Source organism: Camelus dromedarius, chromosome 2 (genome assembly GCF_036321535.1).
Source record: "Camelus dromedarius isolate mCamDro1 chromosome 2, mCamDro1.pat, whole genome shotgun sequence".
Lineage (NCBI taxonomy): Eukaryota > Metazoa > Chordata > Mammalia > Artiodactyla > Camelidae > Camelus > Camelus dromedarius.
In genome coordinates this window covers 6,715,247-6,733,938 of record NC_087437.1, presented here as the reverse complement: position 1 = coordinate 6,733,938, position 18,692 = coordinate 6,715,247, and positions in this window count along the sequence as shown.

Sequence of the window (18,692 nt, the reverse complement as noted above, 5' to 3'; positions counted from 1 at the left end):
CTTCATGACTCACATCTGCACCATTAGGCCCCAGAAAGGTGGGCAAGGGGCCCAGTGGCCACAAAACCACTTCCACTCGCTGGCAACGCTTCAACAACCCTGCTGCCCGCATCACAAAAATCTTCGATGATGTTCACTCAAATCTGGTTAGCTTATTTTAGCCAACTGTACTATCTGCAAAAATTAAAGCAATTATTGTTTGCTTTAGGAGGGGTTTATCTGACAGTCGGTCCTGCTTGGAAATTTTGCCTCCCGTATGGTGTAATGATTTAATTTCTGTAAAGATGTGTGTGAATGCGCAGACCCACAGACATACCTCCACACCAGTGTCCGAATCTCACGAGCTGAATATGACTCCTTCTATCTGGGATGCTACGGACATTTGTTAATATCTTGACGAGTCTGAGATGCAGTAGGAGGAGGTTCAGGATGTCAGAAGGGAAAGCAGGAAACAGAGGGGGAAACTCTGAGCCCCAGCCCCCTGAAATATCAATCACTCTCTCCCCTAACCCACAGTTACAACCAGAGGAAATGCTTGAAAGCTGTGAAAGCTAGTCTGCTGGGGGTGGGGTGGACTTTATTTAAGAAAAAGGAAGGAAGGGAGGAAGGAAAGAAGGAAGGAAGAAGAAAAGCAATACAAAGCTCACCTAAGTGCCTCTCAAAACGTGAAAGACGCCTGTTTAATTTTGTTTAAGAGTTCTGTGCTATCCATGGCTGCTTGAATTTGATGAAAAGCAATTTCAGTGGTAAACTGAGCCCTTAAATGTAAGAAATCATTTCCACTTTTTTCTCAGCTCCAATCCTGGATAATAGTTGCTCCGCCAGGCGCCAGCAATGGGGAGGTGGAGCGAGGTATGTGTGGCTTTCCACAGACCCACCTCCTTAGCGCCGTCTGCACAAGACCCTGAATCCTAGCTCCTGGGCTGCACGGGAAGGAGCCGTCAGACTCGTGTTTGAGAATCACAGTGATTCTTCGAAGTCTACCTCGCAAGGCCCTTTGACATTGCTTAAAAGAGCCACATGCCATGTAAAACAGAGAATTGGATTCCGCACTATTTCTTTGTTAACATTGTTTTTAACTTTAAAAATCCTTTAAAATCAAGTCCTTTTGCAGAATTGTCTTCTGCCCTTGGATGCTCATTTTTCTACTAAAAATAAAAAATCCTGCCAACTTTGTATTACACCTGGTGATGGGAGAGGGACGTGACGGGTAAGTTAAGTTTATCGATGGTCCTGTATTCTCTTTCTGTTCTATAGTTTGAGGGAAAACTGTGTCCAAAATGTGTTTAAAAAAATCAAAAAAGAAGATAGTAGAGTGACTTGTAGATCTCCCCATAAAGTTAATAGAACAGTGAGGAGTGAAATGTTAAAAAGCCAGTAAGAAATTGTTAGTCAGTGTTTATAGAGGACACTCCTCTCAGGGATCCTGGAGAACGTGACCATTGACAGAAGTAACCTGTAAATATCTTTGACTTGTCAAACATGCTGTAGCCATGCTATGTATTAGATGTTATTGAAACACAAAATTAATTCCATCTTAGAGTCGGAGGGGGAGGTATAGGGTAGAGAATGGTATACAAAATAGTGTACAAAAGGGCCTCAAAAGGTTTTCTCAAAGACCTTAGATTCAGCAGAGAGGTGAAATTAATGCATGAGAGTGGACAGGTGCGGACCAACCGTCTGAAATGTGATTCTTTCTAGTCTCTTCTCGCTCCCTCTCCACGTTCCCTCTCTTACTAAACTGTCGTTTCTAACACCTTAGTATCTCTTAAACCTATCACTTCTCTCCATTTCTTCTGCCACAGCATTAGTTGAGCCCCCTGTTGCCTTTGACCTGGTGCTCAGGACAGTCCAGGTCCCACAGTGATAATGAACACCGCCCACACCTCGGAAGCTTTAACACGACAAAAGTTTCCTCCTCATGCGGCATATCCAACACGCATCACTACAGCCCTGCTCGTCATAGTCATTCGGTGACCCAGGCTGAGGGAGGAGCCGTGACCTCCAAGGCAGGGGTCAAAAGACAAGATGACTTACACGCTGGACCCTGATGTTTCCATCCGGAAATGACATGTGGCACCTCAGTGAACATTTCATTAACTAAAGCAGGTCACCCAGCCACGCCCAGCCTCACAGGGAGCCTGAACATGCAATCACACTACACCCCCTTTAAGCTACTTAAAAATGCACCACAAATCAAATCATCTTCCAAATATTTACCGTAAAGAAAGGGCAACCCACTGTCCCTGATGTCTTGGTCATGGAAGCTTAGATATCTACCACTGAGACCAAAGCTTTTGAGATGGACAATGCCTCTTGGCTTTTCTAAGCTTCACCTGCCTCACCCAGCTATTGAATGAGAACTGAAAATCATTGTCATATGAAAACACTCAACCCAGCTTCAAAATGGCGAGGTGAGACTCCAAATATGGATGTGTTGCTAAGCCTTACTGCCAGTAGAACAAAGTTTCCCAGAGAGCCTGGCACATTCCAAAACATTTTTCCTGAGAAAATGCTATTTCCTTTGGCTAGCCGGTGTCAAGGTACTGAGTCCTCACAAAGAACACAGAAACATTCTTGTGTGAACTCAAAAGCGCGGAGCCATCTTGAGAGATGTTTGTAATTGGGGAAATGAATAAAGAAAGCACCCTTCAAAGAGCAATTCATGGAATTAGCAATTCCCAAGAGGCAACAGCACGTTGGGTGCTTCATCTGTGGCGCTGGTCCAATAGCGTGGGCCATTGTGTGGCGCCAGGCTTGGACTCTTTTATAGCAAAGATGTCATCATTATGGTCCCTCAATAGACAGCTCACTCCATAAATATGCACATAAATTCAAAATCTCACTGGTGGTATTATTATTCTAATGGAAATACTGTACAGCTTAAATCAGGAGAGGTACTGCATTTAATTTGGAAGTCAAGTTTCCGTGACAATGTAGGACTGCCTTGAAGTATCCCATTTGCTCTGTGGCTCCTTCATCTCTGATAATGGGCCTTGTTTTTGTGGTTACCTGAAAGCTGATTATGCTTAAGGTCTTGGAAATCATCAATAGTCAATTTCTTTGTTTTTGGTGGATCTTGGCGATCGCATCTTAGAGTGTGTTGTAACCCAGTCTACTCATTCATTCAACAAATACTGGCTGAGTGCTTCTTACGTGCCCAAAACCGTACTAAACCCTGGGGATTCAGCAGCGAACAAAAGAGACAAAAGTCCTTGTGCTCATGCCACTTGCATTGTCCTGGGGTTGAGGGTCAGAAAGTCAGAGTCCAGGACTGGTTCCGTCTTTAACCAACAGGATCTCAGTTTCTACAATGATAGAACCATGCGGCTGGAGGAAGTTCTCAATCTAAGGCATCACCTTAGAGGGTGCTTGGGAATAATGTTGGGATGGGTTTGTTATAATTGCAACTAGGGATGCTTTTAGCATTTTGTGTCAAAGGCCAGAAGTGCTAAATATCTTTAACCCAGGAGAATCTCTCCCTCCCTGAAATACTCTCCCAACCAAAATGCAAATGAAATGCCTTTGAAAGTGCTTGATGTTTTCTAAGGTTCCTTCCATCTCTAAGAGCCTATAAATTTAAAGAATTGGCTTCTCTCTCTTCTTGAAAAAAAAAAAATGGTGCATGCTGTCTCAGCGGACACGTCAAAGGAAGAGGATTCCTGATAATTCTTCAATTCTCTTGGATCTTCTAACTGCAAGTATCAACCTAGAGTCTTGCTAAAATGAAAACACAAGCCAAAGACACATTTTCTCATTCCAAGAACTGATTCCCATCAGGAAGGTGTCTGGATTTTTTTTTTTCCTCCTAAAAAGAAAATACTGTAAGAGTCTCTTACAACCTTGAGACAACTGTGAGCATTCTCTATTAAAAGACATGCCCTTCTCACACCACAGACACAGGAGCATAAATCAACCTGGAATCTGAGTCCATCCTGAACAAAATTGTGTGGCTTAATTTACCAAATTGATCTTAGAACCACTCCCCAGCTCTTCCTGAACCACAGTGGTGAATGTCAGTGTTTTCTTAGCATTCATCTATTTATGGTGCCTAATATCTACAAATGAGTTTGGTGATGACCTAATGTGCTTATCGTTCTCAAGCTGCCCTTGTTCAGAGATTTTGTTCACTGGCTTAAGGGAAAAAAATATTAAATGAAATCAACTGAGGGGGAGGGCTGAAAATGTGCATTTCTAACTAATTCCCGGGTGATGGGACGCTGCAGTCACTGGTGCTGATCCCCACTCCATTTTGAGAGCCACAAGTTGAGTCAGTTTTTCTTTTTTTTTAAAGTACTTTCTGGGCTGAACAAATGTCAAAGTTCTTCTGTAAAATGCAGGAACTGATTGTGAGTGTGACCCTGTTTTTGATGTCTAACTTCGGTACCAAACTTTGTCAAATATTGAAACTCATAGTTCTCACTCAGGGTGGCTGATGGCCACTGATTACTAACACAACAACAACAATGAATTGCATCAGTGGTGTCTGGACTCAGCCCAATGAAGGAGCAAGTTTTAGGGGTAAGAGTGAGAATTTCTTAGATTTCACACCATTTTAAAATAGCTCTCCCTATCTGTTCCCTAAATCAACCAAATCTGGAGGATTGAATTTAAGCATGGCACAGTGGAATCTGTGCCATTAAAGCACAGCTAATAATTAAAACCAACACTCCCCATAAATTGATCTGATTCTGGCTGAATTTGACAGTGATGGGGTTTTTACAAGGTCATGTTGCCATTCAGGATGCCCTGGGCCAGATGCCATTGACCTAGGGCAGTCTGAACTTCCTAAGTCAGGATGTTCTATGGCACAGATTCAGAAGACTTGGTATAAAGGCTTAGGTAGAGTCTTAACTCGGACACTCTCTGCCAGTAACAATGAGTCAGTGATTTGAACTCTCTGAAGATCCCTTATCTGCAGAATGGGGCGAGGAATACCTGCTCCAAGGCTGATTGTGAAGACTTTATAAATTACTTGCACAAAAGAACTTTGTGTACAAAGCAAGCTTTTAATAGTAAGTCCTATAGAATGGTGAATCAGAGAGAATAGTCATGTTTTGTTTATAATTGCAACTTCATACAGCAGCCTAAAGGGATTAGAATTTTCTGAATTAAATTTATGGACAGGTATCCACAAAAAAGATAAAGATGAACTAACTTAAAAAAAAAGTAGGCTAACTGTACCTATAGCCTTAATAATACATTCCATCTGATTAGAGAGCCAAGTGGCTTTCAGGTCTCTGGGCATTCAGATTAGTTTCTCTCACCTTTTTAATACACATATAGTTAGCCTGCAGTGTTTCTAAAATCCCCAAGGGGGAGGAAGGTGTCACGCACCAGTGTCAGCTAAAAGTGCAGATGCTTGACATACAGTAACTAAGAAATGTATTTATGCTATAATACAAAGTTTTCAACTTTGAAAAAGAAGAACAAGGTTGAAGAACTCATGCTATATGATTTGAAGACTTCCTATAAAGCTACAGTAATCAAAACAGTGTGGTATTCTACGTAGACCTGTAGACATATAGATCAATGAAACAGACCAGAAAGTGCAGGAACAGACCCATATATAAGTCAGTTGATATTCAAGAAAAGCAAAAGAGTGAATAATTTTAAGGAGAAAGGATAATATTTCAACAATTGGTGCTAAAACACCTGGACCCACAGAGACAACAAACCAGAACAATACAAAACCTTGATCTGTACCTTGCATTGTATCTAAAAACCAACTCAAAATCGATCACAGACCTAAACGTAAAATTTTAAACTATGAAAACTCCAGAAGTAACACAGGAGTAAATACTTGTATACCATAAAGCAAAGATTTCTTAGATATGGAATCAAAAACATGATCCATAAAAGGAAAAAAGATGACTTTATCAAAGTCAATTGATAAACTGAACTTAAACTAAAAAGTTCTACTCTTTGAAAGATATTGTTGAGAGAATTAAAAGATAACTTACAGAATTCGAGGAAGTATTTGCAAGTTGCAATATCTGATTGAGGATTTGTATCCAGAAAAAAAAAAAAATATATATATATATATATATATATATATATATATCTAGAGAGAGAGCTCTTAAAACTGAATAATAAGAAAACAATCACCTGATTTTTAAAACTGGACAAAACATTTGAACAGAAACTTCACCAAAAAAATGTACAAATGGCAAACAAACACTTGAAAAGATGTTTGAAGTTATGATTTACTGGAGAAATACAAGTTAAAAGCACAATGAGAAATAACTGTACACTTACTAGAAAGGCTAAAATTAAACACAAAAATATCTGACAATACCAAGTGCTGGCAAGGATGTGGAACTGCTGGAACTTTCATTCACTGATGGTGGGAATGCAAAATGGTACAACCATTTGGAAAAGCATTTGGCCATTTCTTATAAAGGGAAACATACACTTACTATATGACCCAGAAATCACATTCCTAAGCATTTACCCAAGTAAAATAAAAATTTATGTCCACACAAAAACCTGTTCATGAATGTTTGGAGCCTCTGATTCATAACTGCTTAAAACTGGAAACAACCCAAATGTCTCTCAACTGTGTAGTGCATAAAAAGTGTGATACATCTGTATGCATTTAACAACGAGGAATAAACTACTGGTATACACATGGCATGGATGAATCTCAAACACATTAAGGTAAATGATGATAGCCAGACCCAAAAGTCTACGTATCATATTATAACATTTATATGACACTTTTAAAAAGACAAAACAATAGAGACAGAAAATAGATCAGCGGTTGCCAAGGGATGAGTGGGGTTCAGGTTGTCTGCAAAAAGGTCACACATGGGGAATTTTTTTAGAATGATAAAACTAATCTAGACTTTTATTACTAAGATTGCTATATAGCTATATTTTGGTCAGATCTTGCAGAAATATATACTAAAAAGTACATTTTACTGTATTCGAATTATACCTCATTAAAAAAATGAAGAAAGACTATGTATCATTCCATTTCCAAATGTAAGATTATATTAGTTATTGAACATGACTTGAAAGTGTACATTTTCTTTTGCGCCCCTCTTCTGGGACAGTGACATAGCCTGGAATAAGTACGCACGGGCATTGCACCAGGTGGAGAATCAGTGTTTCAGTAGCAGTGATGTCCCTCCCTGCCTTCCTGTGACAGCTGTTTGTAAACCACACAGTTCTAGAATAAATTAGTAGACGTGAATGAATTATTGACCTTCACCCATCCAACCCAGAGCCTGAAGTAAGAACCGGGTTATATGATGTCCACCAGGCAGCAGAGGAAGTCAGAAAGCAGGCTTGGTACCTTACTTGGAGCTGGGCTGAGACCATAGCTGTAAATGCTTAGAATTTTGGGAAATAGTAACCCAGTGCCCCACCCAGGTATATGCCACTGGCGAGGTAGGTTTTAATGACACGTATCCCTCTTAAAGCTATCTCAGTGCTAAGAAATAGGGAAGTGGTGGAAATAATTTCATACTGATCACCAGCGTTTATTGAGCATTTATATCCCCCTGCTTGACACACATGATCTTATTCAGTCTTCAGGGTTAATCTGTGAGATGGATGCGAGTATAATCTGCTCCTCAGGAATGTGGAAAACAAGACATAGAGACGTTAGGGAGGTGTCCCCGAGTCATCTCTGTCATCAGGGGTCCCCAAGTCACACACTCATTATATAGTGGAGCTGACACTTGCCTAATATCTTAAGATCTCAGGACCCCCCACTTATCAGACAACAATGCTGCCAAAAATAACAGCACGTATAACTAAAGAGGGAGAAGCAAGAGGTGGGGGATTCTGGCAAGAGGTGGCGGAGTCTGACAGTTTGTTTGGAAATGTACAAGGAAGAGCTGGTGGAAAGGCTTTCACTTTCGGAAGTCACACCTTTGGGACATTTGGAATCGACAAGGGCCTACTGAGCTGTCTATCACACAGAGGCTGCAGAGCTTGGATGGGAGCCAGGAGTGGGGAGACGGTGCAGGGTTTCAGTGCTCCGTCACCAACACGGGTACTTTGCAGCGGCAGCTGCGACAGGGAGAGATGGAGGGAGAGGTGAGCATCACAGCACACTGCTGAAAGGAAGCATCCTTCCTGAGCTCAAAGTACTCAGAGGGTCCTTCTTTTTCACACTGTTCTTCGGCTCCCAAGGTTGACAGTGAATGTCCCTGCATGACTTCCCAGAAGACCAGCAGGGTGAGCATAGATGCTCACGGCTGACACGCTACCCCTCATCCTCCACGTTTGCAAAATAGTCTCCATGAAGACATGTGGCCAGGAGAAGTGGCCAAGGATAGCGCAGTTTTTTTTTTTAAGAAAAACCCCCTCATCCTCCAAGTGTGCAAAATCCCATCGGCTCCGATGAACAAATGAACCACAAGAATGTGTCGTGCATGGCTTTGATGCAGGCAAGATGCAGAGCAGCGGGGCCCGCGGCATGGCACTGCCTCTTCCAGGTACGGCTTCAATGATTTTTATCTCAGCTTGGAACACAAAAGTGTGTGCTGATACTGATACTGATAAAAGCGGCAAGGCTGGCGCCATCTGCCATGGCAACGATCAAGATGGCAGATGCTTTTCATCAGCTTCATCTGAACTTTGCATTAATGGGAATTCAGAGACTGTGGGTGCGTTTTCAAAAAAAAAAAAAAAAAAAAGAGGACATTAAAATGATAGCACTCCTCTGAATAGAACCAATTCGTCAAATATCAACCTATTCTCATCGCTTTTATCTCTCTTGGAAGAAAAATAAGCGGGGAAGGAATCTTGCTCTGCTTTTGGTTGTTGTTGTTGGTTTGAGGTTTTCCTGCCTGGGCGCCACTCTCACTGTCCTCTAGGGGTTTGTTACAGAGGGGACTGTCACCTCCAAGCCATCCTGCTGCTGTAGCAAATGGGATTGAAATGTGCAGGGCAAGCCACCAAAGAGTGTGCGGGTGTTCAGCGCCCACCACAGGTAATAACAGAGGCATTTTTCAAATTAGAAAAAAAAAGGGAGACAAAGGAAAAAGAAATCATATTCCAATAGGACTGCCCACAACTGGGAGATATATAGATATATAGGTATATTTTTGAAGTTTACAGTTTACAGGAGGTTTAGTTCTCCATCATTCATTAGCTACACTAGACCAGGACAATTTGCTATATCCAGGAAAGGTGCTAATTACTTTCCGCCCGTGAGCTTGGTGACATCAGCTCAGAAAGCACAGAGGATGTAGAAATAGATGATGGTAACAGCAGGCTGTGCAAACGACGCTGTTCTGCTTCTTGGGTTTATTATGTATGACTTTCCACAGGGCGTTTTCTCTCCTTTTTTGGCTTGTTAATTAAGTCTATATTTTATCTATCTCTCTATTTATAAATGTCTTGATTTCAGAAAGTTTACTCAGGCTTTTCCTATAAGTGGGGATAAGGGATTTCAAATATATGAGTAGATATATTTCATATGATTTCTCCCTATATTTTTATTCCCATGCTTTATGTGTACATATATATATACGTACATACACAAAAAGCATAGCAATAAATATATGTAAGGCATCTATTTATGTATATACATACACACACAATATTGACCATTTATGTCTACATACATAATCTCACATAGAGAACAGTAATAAGAAACAGGAGCATGTAAATTAGAAGGCAATGAACACCTAATGGACATAGAAGTTAAAATTTAAAAAGAAAAACAACTTTATAATTGCACAAGCGACTATCAGGAATTGAAGGATGCCCTTTGAAAAGAATTTTTTTCATCCTGAAAAGGAACAAAGAGGAAAATCAAAACCAGAGAAGATGAATAGAAGAAATTAAAAAATGAAAACAAAAACACCGTGGAAGAGCAGTGAGCTCTCTCACGAACTTGAGCTGGACCACTGACCTCATGTGGCCCGGTGGCCGGGGAGGCACTGCAGGGAGCCCGGCAAGCCCGCCCCGTCGGGTCCGGTAATCAGCTTCAGCCAGACACAAGCACACAGGGAGCTTTGGGAGGCCCCTCATCTTTTGCTTGTGACCGGGTTGGTGGTGGGTTTTTCCCCCAACACGATCACAGGAATATTTTCCTCCTCTAACTTCTCCATTCAAGATTCACTCTCAGATGTGTTTCCAATTTGGTTTGTTTTTTTTTTTTTAAGAATGAATGAAAGCAGCCTAGACAACTGCCCAGCTGCCGGCATGCTCTGTGCTGAACCCCACGCAGCAGCAGAGGCTGAGAGTCTGCGCTTCACGAAGATGCAAGAAACACAGTTTTGCTATAATTTTCAGTCTCCTTGGCTGTCTACTTTTCAAACAAAAAGGACAAGGGTGGGCTGTGTTTTGAGAAACAAAGGATGCCAAACACCTTCACATGTCTATCAACATCTCCTGTGATAACGTATACCTTCCCTCAGGCTGAAAGGTTGCCCTCCAGCCCCTCCACAGAGCCTCTGCGGGAGGCATTGTTTCGAAGGAAAAAAAAAAAAAAGCCAAACTCTGTGTAATTCATAAGGAAAAACAAGTTTTAATGGATCTTTTTATTATAATAAATGAATAAATAACCACTTAGTCCCAGCAACCCAATTAAGTACTAAGTCAACAAGTTCACTTTTCTAAAAGGAACAAAAACGGTACAGTTATGGAAAAGAAAACTCTGTTATACACTGGGAGCACGTATTCAGCAATAGGACGTGAATACAGATCTTATCGGACTGAGATGACTGAGAAAAGGCAGGCTGTCGGGAGGGAAGAGCAGGAGACAGTGCTACCGAGAAAGCATCTTCAGTGGCTGAAGGCATCTGAAGTGCAGGGTTCGATGCCAGCTTCGACACTAGCTGTGTATTCCTGTTCAGGTGACTTGTTTTCTCTGATCCTTGAGCTGCCTTTTAAATTCAGGATTGTATTTTAGTTTTTCCTGGACTTTACATATGAGTTGAAACATTAATGTAAGGTCCAACATAAAAGTACCAACTTTTTGTTTTATCCAGTAAGGGCTAGAAAAGATAGTCATATTTATAGCCAACATTCCATAGAAGATGGGAAAATCTAAACCGCTCAATAAGCTGTAATACCAAATAAAGAACAGCCTTTTAATTTGAAGAAATTAGTTTCAGGGAAATCTCATTACATTACCCTTATTTTCTCATTAAACCACGGACCAGTGGAAATTTTGTCCCGGGCTGGACCCCATCTGTTGTCGGTAAGCAGGTCCTTGTCTCATCGCAGAAAGAATTCAGAAATGAGACATAGAGATCAAGAAAGCAAAGCAAGGATTTATTAAGGGATGGATAGTATGTTCTCAAGAAAAGAGCAGGCAGACCCAGGTGCTAGCTGTCCCAGTTTCTTTGGCAAGGTTGTTACATGGGTGTAAAAATGAATGGGCAGAATACTCATTGGCAGGGAGGGGTGTGGAGTCGTTCTTCATCCCAGCTCCACCGTCCCAGGGTTGAGGGTGGTAGGGAGGAGAGATGTTCTGTCCTTATTTAATCTTGATCAGGAAGTCAGATAGAGGTCATAATGAGCGAAAGTTTACATTAGGATGATGGAGACTGTTTTCTTGTCCCACCTTTCTTTGTCGGCCTCCAGGACACTTGTCAACCCAGAATGTATGGTTTCTTACCAGTCCAGAGGTTCCTGCTTTTCTTGGTCTGCCCAAGGACCCCTGCTGCTCACAAGATGTGTGGTGTCCTGCCATTTGGCCTGAGCCCCGCCTTCTCTGTTCATACCTAGCTTCCTTCCTGCTCTAACACATCCGTGTCCGGGCATCCAAGCATCACAGATGCCATGCTCCCTTCTAGGGCTGACAGCTCTACAAGTCTAAGTCTTGACGTCCTCTCCAAGTTCATGCTTTCAGGTGAAATGTCCAATCAACTGAAGCCCGAAAGCTTTGCTGATGAACAATGACAGCTATGTTCAGCTCCCTCAAGACACAAGTCTGGAGGGGGAACCCAATAAAAAAGAGCTTTCTTTCTTGTACAATAAACATTGCTGTAATATGATGTATAAAGTATACATTATAATGTAAAGGCACCACAGGAATTTTTTTATTCAAATGGATCTTATAGGAATCTTTTATTAAAAAGGCAAAATGGTGTTCATCAAGTAAATCATAACATATTAATATGTCTTCTGTTTACATCCATTTTTCCTATTGAGGTTATTGAGGCCAGGCCTGAATGTGCTGTAAAAGACAACGTGGTAAAGGCCAGCAAGACACTATGAAGTTATTTACAGTGAGGGTCTAATTATTTTTCCCATGAGCAGATGTCTGTACTATAAATCTCCCCAAAACCGTAAGTATTCCAAAGTATTGGGAAAAACACAGGAGCTTGCATTTTAATAGCTATGTTAAGATCAAAGCTAATATACCTTGAGTGTGTATTTTGTTTATAAGTACCATCTCATTTAATCCTCAAAATGCTCCTACGAAGTAGATTCTGTTATTACCGCCATTTCACAGATGACAAGATTGAGGCACAGAGAGGGCAAACAACTAGCTTAAGTCTAGGCATCTAGGAAGTGGGGGAGCCAGGCTGAAGAGCAGAGAATCTGACTCCAGAGGGACACTGCTTTTATCCATCCTGCTCCAGCTGTGAAGGGCTCTCTGAGACACCACCTGGAAGGGTGGCTCCCTTTGGAGCAGTGGTGGAATTTCCTCCTGGAAATCATTTCCAGGAGGTATCTCACTGCTAATCACCAGCCCCTACAGAACAGTGAACTTGGCAATACAGTCCCACTCACCTGCCTTCCCCAGTTTGTTTAACTAGACAAAGGTCAGAAACACAGTAGCAGGTAGAAGGTTAAAGCTGGAATAGATCTTCGAGGTCAGCAAATCTAAGGACATTGGGAAAGCCACCTAACTTCGTCATACTCCAGTTTCCTCCTCTGTAAAAATGGGACTGTTTGTCTCTACCCTCTTCACCTGAGGTCATAAGATGAGGTACTGCCAGATCCAAAGGTAGAACCCCAAGTAATTCTGCAGATTTCCTTTATATTAAACTCTTACCAAAGCTGCTTGCAATGAGCCAATAAAGTCAGATCTGAGGATAAGCTTTAACTTTTTCTACTCATATATATTAGTATAGAACTACACATTTCTATACTGATATTTATTGCTATTGTTACTGCTTATCTTAAACATGACACACAAAGCCATAGCACATTCCTGAGCAAAATAAAAAATAAGTTCAGTATGTTTATAAATTATAACTTGGATGTTTCAAAATCTGCCATATAGGTTTTGTGCATCACTTAAGAATTACTTGTAGCTGCTAACAACAGAAACTGGATATAACAGTGGCTTCAACTACAGAGAGGATTATTATTTGCTCATGAAAGCAAAATCCGTAGCTAAAGAATCCATGATCGGTATGGAGGACACCAACATATTGTTAATTTGGTCAACAACTGGATAATTCCCAAAAGCAAATTTGGATTTTTCCATCTTCCAAGGCAAAAACTGTTTGGGATTTTTAGATGGCAATTTTTCTAATTTCTAAGAAGTCAGGAGATCCTGTCTCTGCCTGGCATGCCATTATGAGAACTTCTGCTTTCTGGACACAGTTCTCTCAAATGGTGCATAAAAGAAACAGAGAAAGATTATACTATATCCCACAAACAATATAGCCATAGTCCAACCATTTATATACACTCCAACATCATTGCATATACATTTTTTATAATATTTCTGGTTGCCGGTTAACAGGTTTCTACACGTGGAAATACAGGCTGTAGACGTGTATTGGCGACATGCCGTTTGAACTGCTGGAACCACTTTCATTATCACTGGTAAGGGGTGAGAGCTTTCTCACAAACATCACCGGGTGTGAAAATACTCTACTTTCTTCCACAAAGGTAGGGAGTAAGGGAGGAGAGGGGATGTATAAAATAGCATTGAAATGTTGTTTCATTTTTTTCCTTTTGAGTCATGATGGGGCAGCCATGAAGTGCAATCCAAGGAGTGTGATGATGGAGGTTGCTGGAGGAACAGCTCCATTTGGGGCGCCATAAGAAATCCCATAAAATGACCATCATCAATGATGGTCAAAGATCATTGAAATCAGGAAGGTTCATCAAAGGACAACTTGGGTGTCTCAAACACGTGTATTCTTAAAAGTCTTGCCTGGCTCATTAAGATACCCCAATCCCTTCTCTCAGTACACACACACACACACACACAACATCCACAATATTCTGTAGGAATTACTGGAGAAAATTTTAAGTTGTTGCTATGCAGATACTTCTAGTAGTTTTAGATTTGCCAAAAAAAAAAAATCAGTGATACACTAACCAAGTTATTTCAAATTATTACAATTTGTCTAGTTTTTGAGATCAACTATGCAGATTAGCTAACCATAGTGGATAAAACGGCCCCAAATTCCCAGCTGCTTTGGCACTTTGGGAATGAATGTGCACATCTAAATCGACTACAACTATTTCCAACATGGAGGCATGGCTTTCAACAAAATATTTACCTGCCACCATTATGAGATGAATATATTTGAGAGAAGCACAGGACTGGTATAATGGTTGGTGATTTGGTGAAGTTATTTAAGAACAATTTTTAGAAGTTGAACTTTAACCAGGAGTTGAAAGAAATGGAGAAATGAGATTTGGAACATGTTTGGAAGATTTCAAAACATAAATTTGAGATTACTGGGAAGGAAGAGAGGGAAAAAATGCGTGTAGGAGGGCCAAATCTAGCAGAAGTGGGTGACAAGAAGGTAAAGAAATGGCATAAGATCCCTTCAAACAGGAAAATCCAGTTCAAGTAGCTGGAGGCCTTCAACACCATCAGAGGAAGACTGATTTGATTACAGCAATGAAGAGCCACTGGAGGGTTACGTCCCTGAATACCTTGAGCCCAGTGTCAGGCAAGAGAAATTAATTTGACAGCTTGAGGGGCTGGACACGTCTCTACTCAGAATTTAGCTGCAGATTAATTTTTAGAATAATTTGGAGTGGATAGAGATAGGGTGTTGGAGTTGAGGAAGAAGAATGTTCTGGAAATCCAAGAGGTAAACTGGAAGCTGGGCACAGTAGAGACGTAGGGAAGAACTGGAAAACTCAAGATGAGTCCGAGAAGGGCACAGGGAATACGTCAGCAGTTCACAGCATGGGTCCACTGGGGGCTGTGCTCATTTCCAGCAGTGGCGCCAATATGGCCGTGGCCTTCCTTAAACATGGCAATTGACCTTCTTCTCCCCTTCCTAAGTATATTGGGGGCTCTCTCATGTCTGCATGTCTCCAAACGCTTCTTGAGCCTATTTGTATCTTCAGCAGGCATGGTTCCTCTGTGGGTGTAGTTGCCTTTTGCAGGTGACAAATAGAAAGGAGATGGAGAGCACTCTGAAGTTTGGGTCACTTGATAGTAAAGATAGTGCAGGAAGAAAAAGCAGGAGGGGCGAATTCCAGTCACTGAAGAATAAGAAAGAGAACCCGGGGCTGCACAGCCACAGAATGCATGTCACTGACCATTACGGCGTTCTGATGGAAGGTGCTGGATGCGTCCCCACTTGGAATGCAGCGAGAGCAGCCCTACAAGATGGATCGCATTAATATGAGAAGAATATTATTGAAATCAAGAAGGTACAGCAGAGGGCAACCAGAATGATACAAGGACTCAAGGACCTTAATTATTTACAAAGGTTAGAAACATAGTTGTTGCACTTTCCTCTGTAAAAAAAAAAAAAAAGAAAGAAAAGAAAAGAAAAGAAAAGAAAAGAAAAGAAAAGAAAAGAAAAGAAAAGAAAAGAAAAGAAAAGAAAAGAAAAGAAAAGAAAAGAAAAGAAAAGAAAAGAAAAAGAAAAAGAAAGAAAAAAGAAAATGTAAAGGGAATTCACTGAGAATGTCCTCCATTCCAAGGTAGCAGGATAGAGAGAGATTTGCAAGGACTAAAAGCCAAACAGAAAGAAAAAAAGAAGGGGCTGGTACTTAAGCCCAGAGAGAACATGGTATTAAATGAGTTTTAGCGGGATTCCTTTACAAAGACAGGGGTAAATTTACAGTGCAAACTACCAGGCAGGTTCAGATTGCTAATATATGTGTACTGTACATATGCATATGTGTATTTATACAAATACTATATATTTTAAGGAGATAAGCATTACAAAGGAAAGTAATTATGGGGTGGCACAATTGCAGATTCAACGAGACTTACAGAGATTTCCTGTTCTAAAATTTCCTGTGTTCCATAGCCCTTCCATGTAATTTTCAATGTTTTGAGTGCCCATTGGCAACACGGACTAAACACTAAAACAATCTAGAATAAGATTCAAGTGAAACTTACAGGAAAGTAAATCCGATCTTGAGCTGTCAAAACACCACTTACAGTACAGTATCTTTTAAGGAACCTCTGAAGAATACCTTCTGAGAAGGAAACCAAAGAGGCCTTGAAAATTCCTGTTACCCTGGCCACCAGGTCCCAAACCCACACCAAACTCACAATGGGCTCTGAGGTTTTCAATCTATGTCGCATATTGTTACATAAACAAGTGTGTATTAAATGCTTACCATATACTCAGCAACCTGTTTTGAAACATGAAATAAAATAGAAATGTAAGACTTGCTCTTTGTTTCCGAGAAGTTAATATGAAGCTTTTCTTGTTCGCAGCTGAATCCCCAGGACAGAGCGCTGAGTCTGGTGTTTAATAGGTGCTCAATAAATTGGCCGAGGGGGAGGCAGTTATAAGGGACAATGTTAGCTACTTTTTCTGGAGAACCTACTAAGGGTTAGGCATTTTGGATAGATTTAATCTTCAGGAACACCCTGTGAAGTAGGTGCTTTAATCCCTACTACATGAAGTCACAAAGGTTCTCAGTCCATCAGGTAAGGGCACACATAGTCTGTAAAACAGCAGAGACAGGGCACAAGCTCGGATCTATGCACTTCCCTCTGAGCCATGATGCGTCCTGCAGTCTAGTTGTGAAAACAAGGTAAATGTATGTGAAACAACAGTAAGTGATGCAAAATGCAAAACTCTTAAGAGCTAGGGGATGTGGCCCAGGCTCCACATGTTAGAGAGAATCTGAGAAGACGAAGCCTGGTGTGGTCAGGAACATCTTAGAAATGGGACCACAGAATGGAACTGGAACAATGAGGGCATCAGAAGGAAAGGCCACCCCAAACCGCTGGGGGAAAAGGTTAATGGTTGCAAAACTGGCTGGGAAAGTTCAAATTAGAGTTGAAAAGAGCCACTGGTATAGGAAACTGGTATGTGTATTTCCCTCACAATAATCCCCTTGTGATGGGAAGGGGGAAATGTTTAAAAACTTCGACTCTGGCCTCTTGACTTTTGGAGGGAAAGTTGGTGTAACAATGAAGAGAAGGCAGTTTTACACTGCTCCTTTCCACTTCTGCCTCTGACGTCAGTTGGCCCAGGCCAAGGAGGAGGGGTAATTTCAAAACACATGGTAGTGTTCTGGGCTGCTGAAACCATGCTGTCCCAGACAGTAGGCACTGGTCATATATGGCTGTGGGGTATGTGAAATGTGGGTTGGACCAAATTGAGATGTGCTGTAAGTGTAAAATGCACACATTTTTGAAGTCTTGGTATGGAAAAAAAAAAAAAAGAGTGTCAAATTTTCCATGATTTTTCTACTGGTCCCATTTTGATAATATTTTGGATGTACTGGGGCTGAGGATAACGTGTTATTATCATCAATTTCACCTGTTTCTTTTTAATACCTTCTTAATGTGGCTGCTGGAAAATTTAAAATCACATAGGAGTAGGAGGCTCACATTATAACATTTCTATTGGTCCTGGATTAGCTTGCTGAGGCTGTCATCCCCAGGTGTAACAGGCGGGCTGGGCTGGCGTAGCAGCAGACATTTATTTTCTCACAGTAGTGGAGGCTGGGAGTTCAAGGTCAAGGCATCAGGACTGGTTTCTTCTGAGGCCTCTCTCCTTCATAGGTAGATGGCTGGCTCTTCTCCATATCTGCACACGGCTACTTCTCTGTGTGTGTCTGTGTTCCACTGTCGTCTTCTTATAAGGACACCAGCATATGGATTAAGCCCCACCCTCATGACCTCATTTGACCTTAGTTACCTCTGTAAAGATTCTACCTCCAGCAACAGTTACCCCTAGGTACCTGCAGGATCTCTGCAGATACCAAAGTCTATGGATGTTCAAATCTCTTCTATAAAATGATGTAGTATTTGCATATAACCTACATACATCTTCCCGTATACATGAAATCATCTCTAGATTACCTACAATACCTACTACAACGTAAATTCTGTGTAAATCATTGTAAATATGATGTAAATGCCCCATAAAGAGTTGTCAGCATGGCAAATTCAAGTTTTGCTTTCGAGAACTTTCTGGAATTTTTTTTCCCAAATATTTTTGATCCACGGTTGGCTGAATCCACAGATGCAGAACTGGCAGAAATAAAGGGCACAGTCACACTCGGAGGTGCTGGAGATTCAGGACTTTAACATAGGAATTTTCCTGGGAGACGCAAGTCAGCTGGTAACAGGTCAACCCTGGCTAAAGGAAGGAAGGCAGGAGAAGATGTTCTTTGACTGAATGTGGCACGTGCAGAAGTGTTTTTAACATGCTTCCATGTGAGTCCGAAGCAAGTCAAGAGGGAGCAGCATTCTTTAGTAGGCTGAACAAAATGGGGAGCACGACAGAGAGAGAGAGATGGACTAACAGTGAGTGCAGGTGCAGAGGAGGGGAAGGCGACATGGCCAATAACGTCAGTCACTGGACATAGAT